Source organism: Neomonachus schauinslandi, chromosome 4 (genome assembly GCF_002201575.2).
Source record: "Neomonachus schauinslandi chromosome 4, ASM220157v2, whole genome shotgun sequence".
NCBI classification, from domain to species: Eukaryota; Metazoa; Chordata; class Mammalia; order Carnivora; family Phocidae; genus Neomonachus; species Neomonachus schauinslandi.
This window is the reverse complement of record NC_058406.1, coordinates 177,602,132-177,622,887: the sequence shown is the minus strand read 5'-3', so window position 1 is coordinate 177,622,887 and position 20,756 is coordinate 177,602,132. Positions and strand designations below refer to the sequence as shown.

The 20,756-nt window shown below is 39.2% G+C and overlaps 1 pseudogene; it reads left to right on the top strand.

Moving 5' to 3' along the window:
- The first annotated feature begins 5,234 nt into the window (after window positions 1-5,234).
- The window catches only part of LOC110579177, a 117,840-nt pseudogene continuing 102,318 nt past the window's right edge, over window positions 5,235-20,756 (top strand).

Genomic DNA, 20,756 nt, shown 5'->3' with positions numbered 1-20,756 from the left:
TCCCACATTCCTCTTCCCTCCCAGACCTTACTAACCTCTATTCTACTTTCTGTCTCTATGAATTGACCTATTTTAGGGACCTCATGTAAGTGCAATCATACTATTTGGCCTTTTATGTCTGGTTTATTCTACTTAGCATAGTGTTTTCAAAGTTCATCCATCATAGAGCCTATATCAAAATTTCATTCCTTTTTATGGGTGAATAATATTCCATGGTAGGTATAAGCCACAATCCACTTCTCTCTTCCTTTGTTGATGGTCATTTGGGTTTTTCCACCTTTGGCTTCTGTGAATAATTGTGCTATGAACATTGGTGTGCAGATATCTGCTTGAGTCTCTTATATTTAACCATAAGATATATACATCTTTTATATATATTATATATATAATTTATACATAGTATATATAATTTATGTATATTTAATATATATTATATATGTTATATTTATTTTTTGAAATATATATCTCAATTCTTTTACTGCTGGGTCCTATGATATTTCTTTGTTTTGTGTTTTGTTGTTTTGGAGGTTTTTATTGGGGGGGGTTGGTAGTTCCTTGTTTTTTGGTTTAAGGAACTAAATCATTTTCCACAGGGACTGTTTCTATTTACATTCCTTTTTTTTTTTTTTTTTCCTATTTACATTCCTGCCAGCAACACAGAAGGATTTCAATTTCTCAGATCCTGGCCAACATTTACTTTCTGGGTTTGTTTTGTTTTGTTTTTGTTTTTGTTTTTCATATTAGCCATCCAAGTGGGCATAAAGTGGTGTTTTGATTTTCATCTCCCTAATGACTAATGATAGTAAGCATCTTTTTGAGTTCATACTGGCCATTTGTTTATCTTCTCTGGAGAAATGTCTATTCAAGTTGTTTGTGCATTTTTTAATTGAATTGAATTGAGGGGGGTTTGTGGTTGTTGAGTTGTAGAGGTTCTTCATATATTGCAGATATTAATCTCTGATCAGATATATAATTTACAAATATTTTCTCCCATTCTGTAGATTGTCTTTTCACTGTCGTGATAGTGTACTTTGATGCATACAGGTTCTTAATTTTGTGAATTCCGATTTATCTGTTTTTTCTTTTGTTGTCTGTGCTCTTTTTTAAGATTTTATTTATTCATTTGAGAGAGAAAGAGAGAGAGAGAGTGGGATAGAGAGCATGAGCAGGGGGAGGGGCAGAGGGAGAAGGAGAAGTAGGCTCCCCACCAAGTAGAGAACCGGACATAGGGCTGGATTCCAGGACCCTGGCATCATGACCTGAGCCTAAGGCAGGTGCTTAACCATCTGAGCCACCCAGGGACCCCTGTTGTCTGTGTTTTTGATGTAATATCTGTGAAATCATTGCCAAATCCAATGTCATGAAAATTTTCTCCAATGTTTTCTTCTAAGAGTTTGATAGGTTTAACTCTTAAGTTTAAGTCTTAAGAGTTTGGTGTTAGGTAAGGGTCCAACTTCATTCTTTTGCATGTGACTATCCAGTTTTTCAAGCAACATTGTGGTCTTGGCACCCTTTTTGAAAACAATTGACCATAGATGTGAAAGAGTTTATTTCTGGGCTCTCTTTTCAATTCCATCGGTCTGCATGTCTGTCCTTAAGCCAGTACCATACTGTTGTCATTCCTATAGTTTATAGTAAGTTTCAAAATTGAGAAATGTGAGTCCTCCAACTTCATTCTTCTTCAAGACTGTTTTGGATATTCAGAGCCTCTTGCAATTCCATGTGAATTTGAGAATTGGCTTTTCCATATCTGGAAAAAAAAAAAGCTGCTGCAATTTTGGTAGGAATTGTGTTGAATCTGTAGGTTGCTTTGGATAGCATTGACATCTTAACAATATTAAGTCTTCTTGTCCATGAACATAGGGTGTCTTTCTCTTTATTTAGGTCCTCCCTAATTTCTTTCAGCAACACCTTGTAGTTTTCCATGTATAAGACTTTCACATCTTTGGTCAGACTTATTCCTAATATTTGATTCTTTTAGATGCTATTATAAATGAAATTGCCTTCTGAAGTTCCTTTTTGGGTTGTTCATTAGTGGTGTGTAGAAACACAGCTGAGTTTTGTGTATTGAACTTGTACCCTTCAACTTTGCCAAATTTATTTATTAGTTCTAGTAACTTTCTTATGGATTGGGGGGGATTTTCTATACATAAGATCATATCAGCTGGTAACAGATATTTTTACCTCTTCGTTTCCAAATAAGGAGATTTTTCTCTTTAAGTTTTGAATCTTAATTTGGGAATCTGAAATTGCCTGGAACTTAGTTATCCTAGAAACAAGGCTTTCAAGAGATAACGCCTGTCCCTCAGGTGCACAAGGCTGACTGCAGGTCACCTGCTTCCAAAGATTTGCACTGTTTTCTCTTTAGTTCTGTGGCAATTTTTTAACAGAATTTGTTTCTGTTGCTCATAATTCAGGAACCCTAGTTGATGTAATGCCCTACCCTTACTTCTTTCAAAGAAACAGAATTCTTTAAAGAAAAATGTAAAGGAAGAAAGAAAATATAGCCTAAAGTGGGACTTAATTATCATCATATCCAAACCTCTTCTCTAAGAGTTCTCAGATTTTAGGCTTTATCAGAATTTCCTGCTAAATTATTTGAAATGTACATTCCTGAACTGTATCACCAGAGATTTTAAAGATTATTTTTTAACCAATACCCCAGGTGATTCTCAAGTATATGAACCATAGACTGAATGTTTTATAGGACTGATTTCTATAATATATTTGCCAAAGAATGATCAAGTTTATGATTGAACACCTCTAGGGATGCTAAACTCCCTACTCTACATGGTGAATCCATTTCATTTGGGAACAGCTCTTCCAAAAAAAATTTTTTTCCACAGTTGACTACCAATATATTCTGTATAAAACTGAATAGAATTTTATGGTTATAGAATAATAGAGGATTTTTCATTCCCCTTCACTTAAAAGCAACAATTTTAAAGAATCAAATGAGCCTGATGAGATGCATATCTCCACATAAATGTTTACCTCTGAAAAACACATTTCCTTTGCTCTCAATAATTTAATTTCACATAAGCATTTGTATAGGTACCTCCAATGATCTCATATCCATGGCCAAAGAACAAAGGTGACTTGGGGGTTAATGGGCAGAACCCCAAATCCCAAAATAGCCATCCTCCTTTCCCATCAGAGGTTTATTTTCTTTTGATCTTAACAACTTCTGTCTCGAAGAGTGAAATAATGCACACACTTCACGAGGTACTAAGTTTTACCAACTAATGACTTAGACACCAGTGACACCAGAAGAGGGTATGGAGGGAAAAATGGAAGTGCTATCACTGTGACTACTCTGTCAGATTGTTTGACATTTCTTAATTTCCCCTTATTCCTGATTTTTATTCTCCCATCTGTTTCTCCACAGTGATTGGTATTTAAACTCTTAAAAGAAAAGAAACATGTGCTGGTGGAATAAGATGTTTCATTTAAATAAAAGAATAAGTGTCTGATAATTTGCTTGTGAGATCCCCCAAGGTTATTAGCATTAAAGCAATCAAAGCCTTAAACTTACAAGATGAAATTATTACACTGCAGTAGAATTGTTGGTATTGGCTAATATTTGAAATGGGCTTCCCGGTGGGATGGTGAGGGTAAATGAGGGGTTTTCTGTGTGTAGCCTAAAGCCCACTGGGTTCACTAACTCTGCAGTGCTAAATAATAACCTTACATAGAGAATGGTTTAGTGGAATGAAAGTAGACTGGGAAGCAGACACATTTAGCTTCAAATCCTGACTGCATCTTTTTCTACTCTAGGTAAGAGACTGATTCCATTGATTCTCTCTTTATGTGCAAATGGCAAACTCCAACAATCATTAAAGAAGTTGATTTAATTCAATATCATTCGATTAAACAGATATTTTTTGAGCACTGCAAAGTGACAGGGCACTGGAGATGGAACGGGGTTTGAGAGATTCTCTACCTTTGTTCAGCTCAAAGTTCAGCAGCTACCAACAAAAGGCAGCAAAAACAGCACCCAGAGGTCATCAATAAAATGCACACATTATACATTAGGATAAGATACATGTGCCACAGATTAAAAAAGAAATCATGTTAGTAAAAAAAAAAAAAGAAAGAAATCGTGTTAGTTTTCCTTCTTTTTATTCTGTTGAGAATGGAAATGGCATAGCAATTTAAATAATTTTTCCTTGAGTTCTGACATATTTGTTCTCAGAAGGCATCATCACTAAAAACTTCAAGGGTGTGTGTGTGTGTGTACTTTAGTCATTATTTTCCTCATCTGTTAAACTCCACAGTTGAATTAACAGATTCTTCCTCTGGAATTCTTATTTGAGATATATAAATTAGCTTCATGACTAGGAAACAAAATCAACCCCCAAAATAGAAATGTCAATAGACTTGTATTACAGAAGAAGGCATGAACTGAAATTCCTTAGGTCTTCCACCTGATCTTACTAAAATAATCTCAGCTCGGGAAGGGGAATGATTTATTAAGGTCAATGAACAGTAAGAGGCTTGGACATGAGTGGAACTCTGGTTCTTCGATTCCCAGTCCAGTGCCAATATCAATCAAAATTGTGTGGTCAGAAATGCCATCTATCCCCAGAGTGAACCCCTTGAAGGAGAAGCATGACTTTCTCTGCAAATGCAAAAGAGATGAATAGCTTATCTTCAGCCTAATTGCCAGATGAGGCCAATAGACTCTTTCCAATAGCCATTTGTCTGGTAAGACCATCCCCGCTCGAGAAAGAGCACAGGTTGGAGGTATCATGCAAGCAGGGTGCATGGAGATCTTGGAAAACATCAGCTTTACCAAACAGAAAACCCCAAGCTTTAGCTCTAGTGCTGATTTAGATAAAATGCAAGCTTAAGAGCTGATTGATCCTGAAGGGACGGTGTTATAGCATTTCCTGTCCATTTACCTAAAACCGCCGGGTACTCTCTTTTCCAAACCAATAAACTCCCTTACTAGCTCCATGCCTATTTGTGGTTCTTTTCAGGAAGGAGGAGGAAGTCCCAGAGTCCCCAGCTGTCAAAGTAGATAAATCTTGCTAAAGGAGAGGTAAGGTCTTTAGGAATGAAATAATCTCCTGCAACTGGTTCATGAATACTCAAAACCTTCCCTTCCTTTTACAGAGCTGCTAACTGGGGAAATCAATAGATGCAGACTTGAGTAAGTCTAGATATTTTTGAACCTTATTAAATATATATAAGAAACCTTTGGAGGTAAACAGGATACAATAATAACCTACATGGAAGCTGAGGAAAATCAGAAAGGATCAAATGTGAAAATGCATTGTGATTTGGAGTTCAAGCTCTGCGAACAAGTAGTTGAAAGGCGAGTAAACCATGTTCTCATTGGCTCTCCATAACCCACTCACAAAAGCCAAGGCCCTTATCAGGGACCACAAGGCACCTCCCTCCAACCTTTGTCCATTGCTGTTTCATTGTGGATATTCCGTAACTCAACTTTGATGAGCATTATGACAATGTACATCAGGACTCCTTTTTTTTTTTCTCCTAACTTGATATGATGAGAATCTACAACCACATAAAAGTTAGAAGAGTAGCACAGGGATTGGCCAACTGCACCCAAGCCACGCCTATCCCTGGATGTGTCATCTGTGGCTGCTTTGACACTAGAAAGGCAGTGCTGAGGGGTTGGGGCAGAGACCTAATGGCCCACAAAGCAGAAAGCATCTATTATTTACTACAGTCACTCTTTTATAGAAATGGCACTACCTGGAAAGGTAGCCGTTACTTTTTATAGAAAAAAATTGCTGACCCCTGGGCTAGTACAATAAACACTTGTATACCTTCTAACAATTGCCAAGATTTCAACATGCTTGCTCTCTCTATATATACCCATGTACACAAATACATATGTATTTTTTTCCTGATCCACATGGAAGTAAGATGCAGAAATCATGACCTTTCCTTGTGAAACACTTCAGCATGCCTCTGCTAAGAATAAAAGACATTCTTGTATAAATAGCCACAATGCCTATACAACACAAATACACTATTTTTTTCATAACTTAATCTAACAACCCATATTCACAATTCCTCAATTGGCCTCAGAATCTTCCTAGAGATTTTTTTATTTTAATCAATATCCTATTGGGGCAGGTGGGTGGCTCAGTCAGTTAAGCGTCTGACTCTTAGTTTCGGCTCAGGTCATGACCTCAGGGTCATGAGATTGAACCCCACATTGGGCTTCACGCTCAGCTTGGAGTCTGCCTCTCTCTCTCAATAAAATAAACAAATAAAGTCTTTCAAAAAATCAATATCCTATCAAAGTTTTACACCTTGTCTTTGGTTATTATATTTCTTCAATCTCTTTTATCTAAAGCAAACCTACCAACCTTAAATTTTTTTCTTTTTTTTCCCCTAACTAACATTGACCTCTGGGGGAGCCCAGGCCAGTGGTCTTTTTTTTTTTTTTAAGATTTTATTTATTTGCGAGAGAGAGAATGAGAGACAGAGAGCATGAGAGGGAGGAGGGTCAGAGGGAGAAGCAGACTCCCTGCTGAGCAGGCACAGGCCAGTGGTCTTATAGAGTATTCCACATCTTTATCTATCTAACTGTTTCCTCCTGGTGTCATTAAACATTTTGGGATTTCCCCCCTGGCTCCTACACTTTCTATAAATTAAGCATTGGCTCTAAAAGTCTTGCTTAGGTTCAAGTTGAACATTTTTGGCAAGGCCACATTATAGCACAAAAGGAGAAAAACAATATTGGGTTTTCCTGCTGTTAGTGTAACGAGGCAAAGTTTGATCATTTGGTTAAGATGGTGGCCAACATTTAAGATGGTACGTTTCCTTTGCTGCTAAGAAGTAATCTGTGGGGTTGCTGGAGGCAGGAGTCTTTTGGCATCATGGAATATCTGGTTTCTCCCAAACTTTTTATTTAATGGCTTTTTCTTCTATTGATGATCAGTGCCAAAATAAATGAAAATGTCTGTTTTTTCCCCTAATTCTGCAATTCTTTCCACATATTCAAGCTGATATTATTCTTCTGTATAGAAGAGGGTTTTTTTTCCCTTTTGTTTTCCTCTCTTTCTTTCTCATCATTATAGACTTATGGATTTTTAAAAAATATAATGACTACAGTTACTGTCATTATTCCTTTTTTTAAGTTTTTTATTTACTTAAGTAATCTCTATACTTAATGTGGATCTCGATCTCATGATTCCGAGATCCAAGAGTCACATGCTCTTCTAACTGAGCTAGCCAGGCACAACTGGCATCATTCTTTTTGGTGTTTAAACTTCCAAAAACTGGCCAGTGGGAGCCTCTTCCCTCTGCTCCTCTGTTCTTTGGACATGGTTCACTGGTTGTTAAGTTCTTTCTTGCTTTCTGGCACAACACAGCACAACAGCTGTGCACAGCTGTGCACAGCACAACAGCAAAACACGGCTTACCTTGTACTTTTCCTGGAATCAGGAATCAACCATTTCTCCAAGAACTGCTGGCTTGTTATTGGATAACAGTACATGCAACAATGAATCATGGAACACTACATCAAAAACGAATGATGTACTGTTGGTGACTAACATAACATAATAAAAAAATAAAAATAGAAATTGAGATCTAGGCCATGCAACATTCAATACTATGGGGCGCCTTTTTCCTAGGCATTTACAGTGTATACATGTATGGATCCATACTTATACGAACATCATGAGTTTATATTAGGCACCAGGACTCTTCTCATTGCAAATGAAACACAACTAACCCATAAGATTTAAGGCAGGAAAAAAGTTAGGGGTATTGAAGAGCCCTTGTAAGAAAAAGTATGGCTTCAGGAGTGGCTACATCTAGGACCTCAGACGATGCCTTAAGTCTTACTTGATTTCTCAGTCATAACTTTCCTCTGCATTGTATTCATTTTTAGGTATGACCACTCCCACCTCCAACAAGTGATGGCAAAGTATAAAATGGTAGTTCCAGTCTATGATAAACTGAAAAATACAACACCTCCAAACTGAAGTTCTATTATCATCACGGGGATGGAGATTCAGCAAAGACCATGAGGGTTTCCCCCAGTTTCATTTGTTCCTTATATTCAGTAATTCCTAGTGGAAGTTCTTCACCTGATTTTAGTGTTCTCCAGCATTGCTTCATGTATTGGTCTGGCTCTGATTCACTATTTTTCTTTCACACGAATTTCTCTATAACCGTTCTCTATCCCATAGGCTCTGGCCTTGTTTCCCTTACCTATAAACCTTTCAGCAGATCACTTAGACGCTGTAGGCACATCCACTGATTTTTGCTGACATTGCTCTTAGAAATCTTTAATTTCTAAATCTTCTTCTGCTTTAATTACTGTGTCCCTGAGGATCTGCCAGTATTCTTCCATTCACGGCCTGCTCAGTGATGCTCAGTTGATTTCTTAATTCCCCGAAATCTCCTGTCATAAAGCTCTTTCTCATCCAAAGCTATAGAGTGTGACTTTTTCTCAGCGAACTCTGTCTACCCAGCTAAACTTAGAATATAATATTAGCTCTGAAAGGCACTGAGGGATCATTCAATCTATTCCCCATTGCACACCATTTTACCTTGAGGAAGGGAGGGAGGAGGCAGGCTTAAGATCAAACAGTGAATGCTTAGAAATCGTAGCCTTAATTCAGGACTCCTAAGTCTTCCCCAGTTTATGTCCTAGAAATGATGCTAAGCAGACCAGCCGTCCAAGTGCCTGTGCTCGGTATCTCCTGAGAGGACAGCCTATGCAAAGCAGTGGAAGAGGGTCCCAGGATGTGTGGGGAGACCCCTGTTCTACTGTGGTCTCTGACTCAGCTGGTTCTGTGGCTTTTAAATGTATAACCTGACTTTTGTCCATGGAAGGAAATTAATGATCTCCAGTTCATTTTCTCAGAGAACGTGTCTGCCTGAGGAGCCTTATTACCAGAGCGGTGACATGATTTTCCCCATTACCACCATCACCAGCTCCATGATCAATATGATGAAGAGAATCCCTCCTCTGAAACCAGACAGTCCTGGATTAAACCCCATCTCTCTCACTTACAGCTCTGTAAGTTCAAGCACTTGCTTTATCTATTTCTATCTCAACTCTTTATTTGTCAAACAGAAATTTCTATTTTATCGATAGCGTGGTATGGCTGTGGAAGATGCAGTCTTAGCCTTTCTTTCTGCAGTCTTTCTCTTTCCATACCTTAGTTTCCTTGTTTCTAAAATGGGGATAATAATGGTAGCTCACCTGTAGGGAAGGATTAAATGAGATAATACATGTCAGATGCTTCGAATGGTGACTGACACCTAGTAAGCGATGAGCAACCACTTATTATTATCTTTCTCACTGTTGTTGCTGAGCTACAGGTTGTGTGGACTATAATGTGCTGCAATTATCTGCTTATGAGTCATCTCCAATCCCAGACTGTGGGCTCCTCCAGGGCAGGGACTGTTTATCCCACCCCCAATATGCTTAGAGACTAGCATAAGGTCAAGCACACAAAGTTCTTGCTCAACAGAGGCCACCTGTTACTGTCACTGCAGAGTTGCCACAAGGATTAAGTGACACTGTATACGAACATGCTTAGCATGCTTAGCACACAGCTGGGCACATTATAAGCGCTTCCATCAGCAACAAAACTATCATTTTCTTCATATTCCTTAGAGCGATCAGCTCTCTCGTGGCTGCTCAGCAACCTGGCAGAGGTCATTGGGGAAACGTGCCTCTCTGCTAAGACTGCTCTCCAGATGGTGACACCCACTCAGGCAGGTGAAAGAGTTGACCTTTACCTGAGGAATATCTAAGGCCTCCTGATATGGCTATATTGAAGAAAAAGCATTGGCACAGTTGAAAGACAGGGTTCAAATCCTCTCTCTGCCTTAAGTCACTGAGTAAAAGCAGAACAAGTCACTTACCCCCGAACCTCCCCTAATACCCCTGGTGTGTGCTTCCTATCCTGCATAGAGACGTGCATGATGAACTGGGTCCTCTACAGCTACGGGTTGAGCAGGGGGAGAAGGGAGTGTGGGCACCAGGTTTATAGCAGCAGCAGACAAGCAGAATACTGAAGCCTTCCAGCCAGGAATTTTTAAAAATCCTGATTGGTATCTTTTGCCAATTTCCATGGTGTAAATACTTCCACCATAGCCAAATGCAAGTTGCTAACATGAGCTTAATTGGTTCACAGTCTTCTTCATAATTCTAGCAATCAGTTCTCAAGAGCTGGTATGAGCCAGTTCCAGCACATCAGGAGAGAGACAGGGATGGCTGTATTTAGAAATTATGCAAGGGTCAGAGCCCAATCCTCATGCTCCACCTCCCAGGCTCCACAGTCTTAATGAAAGGGTCCTATCCTTTCTTTAGTTCTCTTTTGAAATTGCTTTTGGACTTTGGGCCTCCAAGATAAAAGACACATATTCACTCAATAAGCATTTGTTGAGCACTGCTGCATGTCAGGGCTCGAGATAGGTACTATGGAACTGAAATGCCAGCTTCCCTCAAGAAGACACATGTAAACAAATGCTTTAAGGGGTAGATGAACCATGAGAGACGATGGACTCTGAAAAACAAACTGAGGGTTCTAGAGGGGAGGGGGGTGGGAGGATGGGTTAGCCTGGTGATGGGTATTGAGGAGGGCACGTTCTGCATGGAGCACTGGGTGTTATGCACAAACAATGAATCATGGAACACTACATCTAAAACTAATGATGTAATGTATGGGGATTAACATAAGAATAAAAAAAAACAAATGCTTTATTAGGGTGAGAGATACGTGTAATATTTCTTAGAGGTGGGAGTATCTAATTCTCCTGAGGGAACTAGAGAAAAGAAAAATTGCAAAGACAGTAGTTATGAAGATACATAACCTTTAGTTACCCTCTCTCAACGCTCCTGCCATGCCGTTGCTCAACCCAGCAGACAACTCGGCAAGTCGCTCAATGTCTCAGAATCTCATTTTCTTGACCTAAATATGGAAAAAACAACTCCTGGATTTCTTCTTTATACAGACGGTGTTTGGGTTGAAAGAAAAGATCAGAGAGAAGGACCTTGTCAGCTCTAAGAGGCTATATCCACGTGCAGTGGACTGTGGTAGCAGAGACCAGGGTCAATCAGAAATCACACTTGGCCACAGGTGGACATGATGGATGCATTAGAGCTGGGGTTTGTGGGAACCTCACCCAGCACTTGTTTCATTTCAAGCCGCTTTGCTAGTTTTACCTAATCCCAGGCTTTTCCTATAATACTGAAATCTTGACTCACAAAGGACCAAATATGTACAAGAAATTTTTCTTTCCAAAATGTAAATAACTATATATTGTTTTATCTGTTTGTAAAAGTGAAACATAGGACTTATTTAAAAAAAATAGATAATTCAGAACAGAAAAATAAAAAGAAAGGTAAAGATTACCTCTGATTCTGCCATGCAAAGCTAACATTATTAACATGTATGTATATACCTTTGGGAATTCAGGCAAACAGACACACATATGTGCACACAGGCATGCACCAAATTTTACCAAAATGCAACCATGCTTAACATACCTGTGTATGTGTCTATAATTTTTTAAACTTAATATGTAATGGAGTTATTTCATGTCATAATTATGGAGTCCACATCATCATTGATGATGTAAGTTATTTTTGGTACCAGATAGCTAAGAAATGGACTAACAGGTCCATTGATCAAAAAAGAAGATATTAAAAGACATGATTTATTAGGCTTAAATTCAAGAAGCTTATTGAGATAAAGTGACATCATGGAAAATACATGGGCTTTAAAATGTGGGACCCCAAGATTTGGACCCAAATACCAACATACTTACCCTGTAGAAGAGGGGCCTGACCTCTCTGGGTCTTTTTTCATCTGTTATCTAATGGGGAGAGTGGTGAAGAAAATATCCACTTCACAGGTCAGCATGTTGTCTCCACTCCCTCCCCTATGTGCAGTGTTCACATGAGATCCTGGCAGCTCAAGATGCTGTTCTTCAAACAGCACACAATCAGCAACAGCAACATAAGCCCCAAATGGTAAGTAAGAGTCTGGTTTCCCATGACACAGAGTTTAAAAGTATAGTAGAGTTATATTAAAGAGTTACCCCAGAAAGTATCCCAGAGAGCAAATCCATTCACACACATACATAGCCACAGCGCACAGACTGCCCCTTAGCCCATAGTGGGAAAGCACACTTCTATAGGATGTTTTCCAGAATCAGGCTTATTCATATGCCCTGGGCTGTATAATCTCATGTACCTGCCCAGCTGGCTTCTTTCTGTGGCTGGATTGCAGAATCCCTTTGGGTGCGAGAAGCACCCTAATTTCCTCCACTGGAACAAGCAGATAACGATATCAACCTTCCTTTTTGTTGAAGGTTTCTCTCAGAGCAAGTTAACTTCATAACCTCCCTCTCACCTCCCCAGATGAGCCATTGAAATGATGTCTCCCTTTCCAGATCCTAAGTAACATTTAGATTGTTCAAGGGTTTGAATATGCCCCATCATAGGTATGTCTCTAGCAACACCCACACTCACCCCACCCACATGGGTCTCCATTGTGCATCCATCCTCTCTGCTCCCACAGTCCCCTGTGCTTCCCAGCATCATTACATGTATTTGCTACAATTGTCTGCTTATTGTTGGTTTTCCTCAAAGGACCACCCCCACTTAGTGGACTAACAGGCAAGATTCAGATTTTCTTTATATACCCAGCCTCCAGCACCCTGACTTGTTCATAAAAGCAACTTCATGGTGTTTCTTGATCTGAATCAGATCCAATGCAAATATAACCCCAATAAAACAGAGGTGCTCTGTGGTCCTTGCATTTCTAAATGATGTTCTGCTAAGAAGAAGCACAAGTTTGGCATCCAATTGCTTGGAAAGCAATTGAAATATTTATAGTAGTCTCTCTAAAAAAAAAAAAAAATGAAGAAGAGCTTCCATTACATGAATACCCATTTTACAGTGGTTCATGTAATGGAAGCTCTTATTCTCAGTTCTTAGTCAAGATTACTCACTTCCTGATCCAGGGAAAAAGGGGTCCAATATAATAAACTTGCTACCAAGTAGTCAACTGGTCACCTTGAGAGATGGTGCTGTGAGGTGTCCCAGCATTGGTATCTTACTGGCAGGTTGGACATTGGGCAGCAGCAGAAGCTAAATGAGCCATGGTAAAAGGCAGCTCTGGTGTTGGGCCTTGGTATGGCCTCCATTCCTGCCATCATGCCCATTGTGCTGGTTGATGTCAACTAACCAAGTGATCTCGCTACTTGTTTATTTAGTACTTCTCACATGGTGGATACTCTCTGATATGTATCAACAGGTAAGACGAAGATTTTTGCCAATTTGTGCCCACTCACATAGGTTCATCCACATGTTGCTTCCTCAGGCCTCCTTATCCCTAATCATTCAATCTTTCTGCATCCAGAAACTTGATGAACAGCCAAGCAATTCACTACTGCTCATGAGTGTTGTTGTGTGTTTGAATATACTTTTGCCTACTTCTCTTTCCACTTAAGTAGCATTGCTTTCACTGAACTTTTCAGATGCCTGAGATATTGTGTATTCCTTCCCATTGCTATCCTATCCCAAACAACATTTGTAAAAGTTTTAAAAGTTCCACTGCCACAGCATGCTGGGGAATATCCACACTCCATCTATCACCACTTACTGCGTCCTCGTTGTCAGCCAGCTGATGAGTGATCTAGATCCCAATTCCCATTTTAGATTCTACTTTCTTAGACCCCTCCTGGCTCCAACTCTCTTGGTTGTATTTCTATAAGACAGATATTTCCTTAGAGGACAGTTCTCTCTGGAACACCACCTGTGGGAATGAAGGAAGAAGGACGAATTGTGAGACAGTTCAACAGAGACCTCATTTGGATGACCTTTCAGAGCTGTCCTCAACTGAATCAATGTGAGCTGTCTCAATGGGTGGTGTATGTATACTTGGTGAGGCAGCTTCCTTCAACTTTAGCCATCAGCAGGCAACAGTCCCAATAGCAGGGGAAATGAGTACTTCCGTCCTGCATAAGGAGATCTGGGTAGGGTAGAATGACATCTACTAAAATCACAAATATTCACACCTCTCTTACCTACAAAATACGCTGACTCAACCCAAAGATATCTCAAAAGTCTATCCAATCAAGACATCAGTATTCAGGTCCAGAATTGTATATCTACATTCAGTCAAACTTTAGCTTCTCTTTATACAGTGACTAATGACCAAAATGGCAAGTTATTTGCCCTGCTCACACCCAACATCCAGCACTGGAACATGTCCAGGATAATCATAGTAAACACTTTGGAATGGGGGAAAATAAGAGGTATGTGGTAGTATATGGCTTTTAGCAATTCTGACATCTCATTGGGAAAATATTAGCTTGTCAAAACTATTCTTCGATTAGGTCCTCATTCTGCTTTCTCAAAGTGGCTCCATAGCACATGGTTCTACACTGCTCATGGTTCACTTTGTGGGAGATTTTCCTCCTTGGCCACTTCTGAAGAAGCTATTGAAGGATATACCCTTTGGTTTCTGAGCAGATTTCTCAGCCTGCTTCCTCCCTCTGGAAACTGGAGGAGAAGAGGTATTTTTATATCTTTAAGAGTCTCTGTCTTTTTTAGTCCAGTGTGTATGCGTGTGCATGCACGTGTGCCTCTGTGTGTGTGTTTTCAATATAACTTTCTCAAAACCACCCTGGATTTTCTATATGTTCCATTCCAGGGAATTCCATGTGCTAAAACCTTCTTCCACAACTCTTCCAAAACTCTAACCTTTATTTGCTCCTCATACTCCTTCTCCGCCTTTCTCTCCCTCTCCTCTCTCTCTCTCTCTCCAGCTAAAAAGATCTACAGACAACCACATTAATTCCTTGAGAGGACTTAACAAAAAACATGCAGCCACACCTTGATTTGATATTTGCACACTATGACACAGGATCCTTTGTTCTAAGGCTGTATTTGGCAAAAAAAATTTTAATTTGTAACCATACAACTCCCACTATTTTCCCTTTAAATTATGTTAGCAATCTAGCTTATACTTTGCAGAAATTATCTTTCTTTTTTTTATTTCATTATGTTAATCACCATACATGACATCATTAGTTTTTGATGTAGTGTGCCATGATTCATTGTTTGCATATAACACCCAGTGTGCCATTCAGTACATGCCCTCTTTAATACCCATCACCTGGCTAACCCATCCCCTGACCCCCTCCCCTCTAGAACCCTCAGTTTGGTTCTCAGTCCATAGTCTCCCCCCTTCATTTTTCCCTTCCTGCTATCTTCTTCCTTTTTTTTTTTTAAACATATAATGTATTATTTATTTCAGAGGTACAGGTCTATGATTCACTAGTCTTACACAATTCACAGCACTCACCATAGCACATACCCTCCCCAATGTCTATCACCCAGCCACCCCATCCCTCCCACCCACCACCACTCCAGCAACCCTCCGTTTGTTTCCTGATAAGAATTCCTCATATCGGTGAGATCAATGATACATGGCTTTCTCTGATTGACTTATTTGGGTCAGCATAATACCCTCCAGTTCCATCCACATCATTGCAAATGGCAAGATTTCATTCATTTGATGGCTACATAATATTCCATTGTATATATATACCACATCTTCTGTATCCATTCATCTGTCGATGGACATCTTGGCTCCTTCCATAGTTTGGCTATTGTGGACATTGCTGCTATAAACATCACGGTGCAAATACCCCTTCAGATCCCTACATTTGTATCTTTGGCGTAAATACCCAGTAGTGCAATTGCTGGGTCATATGGTAGCTCTATTTTCAACTTTTTGAGGAACCTCCATACAGTTTTCCAGAGTGACTGCACCAGCTTGCATTCCCACCAACAGTGTAGGAGGGTTCCCCTTTCTCCACATCCCTGCCAACATCTGTCGTTTCCTGACTTGTTAATTTTAGCCATTCTGACTGGTGTGAAGTGGTATCTCATTGAGATTTTGATTTGGATTTCCATGATGCCAAGCAATGTTGAGCACTTTTTCATGTGTCTGTTGGCCATTTGGATGTCTTCGTTGCAGAAAAGTCTGTTCATGTCTTCTGCCCATTTCTTGATTGGATCATTTGTTCTTTGGGTGTTGAGTTTGATGAGTTCTTTATAGATTTTGGATACTAGCCCTTTATCTGATATCTCATTTGCAAATATCTTCTCCCATTCTGTCAGTTGTCTCTTGGTTTTTTGACTGTTTATTTCGCTGTGCAAAAGCTTCTAATCTTGTTGAAGTCCCAATAGTTCATTTTTGCCCTTGCTTCCCTTGCCTTTGGTGATGTTTCTAGGAAGAAGTTGCTGTGGCTGAGGTCGAAGAGGTTGCTGCCTGTGTTCTCCTGTAGGATTTTGATGGACTCCTGCCTCACATTTAGGTCTTTCAACCATTTGGAGTCTATTTTTGTGTGTGGTGTAAGGAAATGGTCCAGTTTCCTTCTTTGCATGTGGCTGTCCAATTTTCCCAACACCATTTGTGGAAGAGCCTGTCTTTTTTCCAGTAGACATTCATTCCTGCTTTATCAAAGATTAGTTGACCATAGAGTTGAGAGTCCATTTCTGGGCTCTTTATTCTGTTCCATTGATCGTTCTGTCTGTTTTGTGCCAGTACCATACTATCTTGATGATCACAGCTTTGTAATAGAGCTGGAAGTCCGGAATTGTGATGCCGCCTGCTTTGCTTTTCTTTTTGAACATTCCTCTGGCTATTCGGGGTCTTTCTGGTTCCATACAAATTTTAGGATTATTTGTTCCATTTCTTTGAAAAAAATTGATGGTATTTTGATAAGGATTGCATTAAATGTGTAGATCGCTCTGGGTAGCTTGACATCTTCACAATATTTATTCTTCCAATCCATGAGCATGGAACGTTTTTCCATTTCTTTGTGTCTTCCTCAATTTCTTTCATGAGTATTTTATAGTTTTCTGAGTACAGATCCTTTGCCTCTTTGGTTAGATTTATTCCTGGGTATCTTATGGTTTTGGGTGCAATTGTAAATGGGATCAGCTCCTTAATTTCTCTTCCTTCTGTCTTGTTGTTGGTGTATAGGAATGCCACTGATTTCTGTGCCTTGATTTTATCTCCTGCCACTTTACTGAATTCCTGTATGACTTCTAGCAGTTTTCGGGTGGAGTCTTTTGGGTTTTCCACACAAAGTATCATATCATCTGCAAAGAGTGAGAGTTTGACTTCTTCTTTGCTGATTCAGATGCCTTTGATTTCTTTTTGTTGTCTGATTGCTGTGGCTAGGACTTCTAATATTATGTTGAATAGCAGTGGTGATAGTGGATATCCCTGTCATTTTCCTGGCCTTACAGGGAAAGCTCTCAGTTTTTCCCCATTGAGAATGATATTTGCTATGGGTTTTTCATAGATGGCTTTTATGATATTGAGGTATGTACCCTCTATCCTTATACTCTGAAGAATTTTGATCAAGAAAGGATGCTGTACTTTTTCAAATGCTTTTTCTGCATCTATTGAGAGGATCCTATGGTTCTTGTTCTTTCTTTTATTAGTGTATTGTATCACATTGATTGATTTGTGGATGTCGAACCAACCTTGCAGCCCAGGGATAAATCCCACTTGGTCGTGGTGAATAATCCTTTTAATGTACTGTTGGATCCTATTGGCTAGTATTTTGGTGAGAATTTTTGCGTCCATGTTCATCAAGGGTATTGGTCTGTAATTCTCCTTTTTGATGGCGTCTTTGTCTGGTTTGGGGATCAAGATAATGGTGGCCTCATAAAATGAGTTTGGAAGTTTTCCTTCCATTGCTATTTTTTGGAACAGTTTCAGGAGAATAGGTATTAATTCTTCTTGAAATGTTTGGTAGAATTCCCCTGGGAAGCCCTCTGGCCCTGGGCTTTTGTTTGTTGGGAGATTTTTGATGACTGCTTCAATTTCCTTAGTGGTTATAGGTCTGTTGAGGTTTTCTATTTCTTCCTCGTTCAGTTTTGGTAGTTGATACATCTCTAGGAATGCATCCATTTCGTCCAGATTATCTAATTTGCTGCCATAGAGTTGCTCATAATGTGTTCTTGTAATTGTTTGTATTTCTTTGGTGTTGGTTGTGATCTCTCCTCTTTTATTCATGATTTTATTTATTTGGTTCCTTTCTCTTTTCTTTTTGATAAGTCTGGCCAGGGGTTTATCAATCTTATTAATTCTTTCAAAAAACCAGCTCCTAGTTTCATTGATCTGTTCTACTGTTCTTTTGGTTTCTATTTCATTGATTTCTGCTCTGATCTTTATTATTTCTCTTCTCCTGCTGGGTTTAGGCTTTATTTGCTGTTCTTTCTCCACCTCCTTTAGGTGTAGGGTTAGATTGTGTACTTGAGACCTTTCTTGTTTCTTGAGAAAGGCTTTTATTGCTATATACTTTCCTCTTAGGACTGCCTTTGCTGCATCCCAAAGATTTAGAACAGTTGTGTTTTCATTTTCATTGGTTTCCATGATCCTGGTTGACCCATTCATTCTGTAGTAGGATGCTCTTTAGCCTCCATGTATTTGAGTTCTTTCCAACTTTCCTCTTATGATCGAGTTCTAGTTTCAAAGCATTGTGGTCTGAAAATAGGCAGGGAATGACCTCAGTCTTTTGGTACCGGTTGAGACCTGATTTGTGACCTAGGATGTGATCTATTCTGGAGAATGTTCCATGGGCACTAGAGAAGAATGTGTATTCTGTTGCTTTGGGATGGAATGTTCTGAATCTATCTGTGAAGTCCATTTGGTCCAGTGTGTCATTTAAAGTCTTTATTTCCTTGTTGATCTTTTGCTTAGATGATCTGTCCATTTCAGTGATGGGGGTGTTAAAGTCCCCACTATTATTGTATTGTTGTCGATGTGTTCCTATGCTTTTGTTATTAATTGCTTTATCTAATTGGCTGCTCCCATGTTAGGGGCATAGATATTTACAATTGTTAGATCTTCTTGTTGGATAAACCCTTTAAGTAGGATATAGTGTCCTTCCTCATCTCTTATTACAGTCTTTGGTTTAAAATCTAATTTGTCTGATATAAGGATTGCCACCCCAGCTTTCTTTCGGTGTCCATTAGCATGGTAAATGGTTTTCCACCCACTCACTTTCGATCTGGATGTGTCTTTGGGCCTATAATGAGTCTCTTGCAGACAGCATATCGATGGGTCTTGTTTTTTTATCCAATCTGATAGCCTGTGTCATTTGATTGGGGCATTTGGCCCATTTACATTCAGGGTAACTATGGAAAGATATGAATTTAGTGCCATCACATTGCCTGTAAGGTGACTTTTACTGTATATTGTCTTAGTTCCTTTCTTGTCTATGTTACTTTTAGGCTCTCTCTTTGCTTAGAGGACCCCTTTCAATATTTCTTGTAGGGCTGGTTTTGTGTTTGCAAATTCCTTTGGTTTTTGTTTGTCCTGGAAGAATTTTATCTCTCCTTCTATTTTCAATGACAGCTTAGCTGGATATAGTATTCTTGGCTGCATAGTTTTCTCATTTAGTGCTCTGAATATATCATGTCAGTCCTTTCTGGCCTGCCAGGTCTCTGTGGATAGATCTGTTGCCAATCTAATGTCTCTACCATTGTAGGTTACAGATCTCTTGTCCCGAGCTGCTTTCAGGATTTTCTCTTTGTCTCTGAGACTCGTAAGTTTTACTATTAGATGTTGAGGTGTTGACCTATTTTTATTGATTTTGAGGGGGGTTCTCTGTGCCTCCTGTATTTTGATGCCTGTTTCCTTCCCCAAATTAGGGAAGTTCTCTGCTATAATTTGCTTCAATATAACTTCTGCCCCTCTCTCTTTTTCTTCTTCTGGGATCCCAATTATTCTAATATTGTTTTGTCTTATGGTATCACTTATCTCTCAAATTCTGCCCTCGTGGTCCAGTAGTTGTTTATCTCTCTTTTTCTCAGCTTCTTTATTTTCCATCATTTGGTCTTCTATATCACCAGTTCTTTCTTCTTCCTCATTTATCCTAGCATTAGAGCCTCCATTTTTTATTGCACCTCAGTAATAGCCTTTTTGAATTCGACTTGGTTCGATTTTAGTTCTTTTATTTCTGCAGAAAGGGTTTCTCTAATATCTTCCATGCTTTTTCAAGCCCAGCTAGTATCTTTAAAATCGTCATTTTGAACTCTAGTTCCAACATCTTACTAATGTCTGTATTGATTAGGTCCCTGGCAGTCGGTACTGCCTCTTGTTCTTTTTTTTTTTTTTTTGAGGTGATTTTTTCTGTCTTGTCATTTTGTCCAGAGGAGAATAGATGAATGAGAGAACAAAATGCTAACAGGGTAAAAACAACCCCAGAAAAATATATACTAAACAAATCAGAAGAGACCTGAAACCAGGGGAAAAGAAAGGGAAAGAAAGAAAAAAGAAAGAAAAGGAAAAAGATAAAACAATCAAACAATGGCCACAGCAACTTCTTTCAAGATACATCTCCAAAAGCTAGTGAGACAAAAGCAGAAATGAACTTATGGGACTTCATCAAGATAAAAAGCTTCTGCACAGCAAAGGAAACAGTCAACAAAACAAAGAGGCAACCCACAGAATGGGAGAAGATATTTGCAAATGACACTACAGATAAAGGGCTGGTATCCAAGATCTATAAAGAACTTCTCAAACTCAACACCCACAAAACAAGTAATCAAGTCAAAAAGTGGGCAGAAGATATGAAAAGACACTTCTCTGAAGAAGACACACAAATGGCTAACAGACACATGAAAAAGTGTTCATCATCAATAGCCATCAGGGAAATTCAAATCAAAACCACATTGAGATACCACCTTACACCAGTTAGAATGGAAA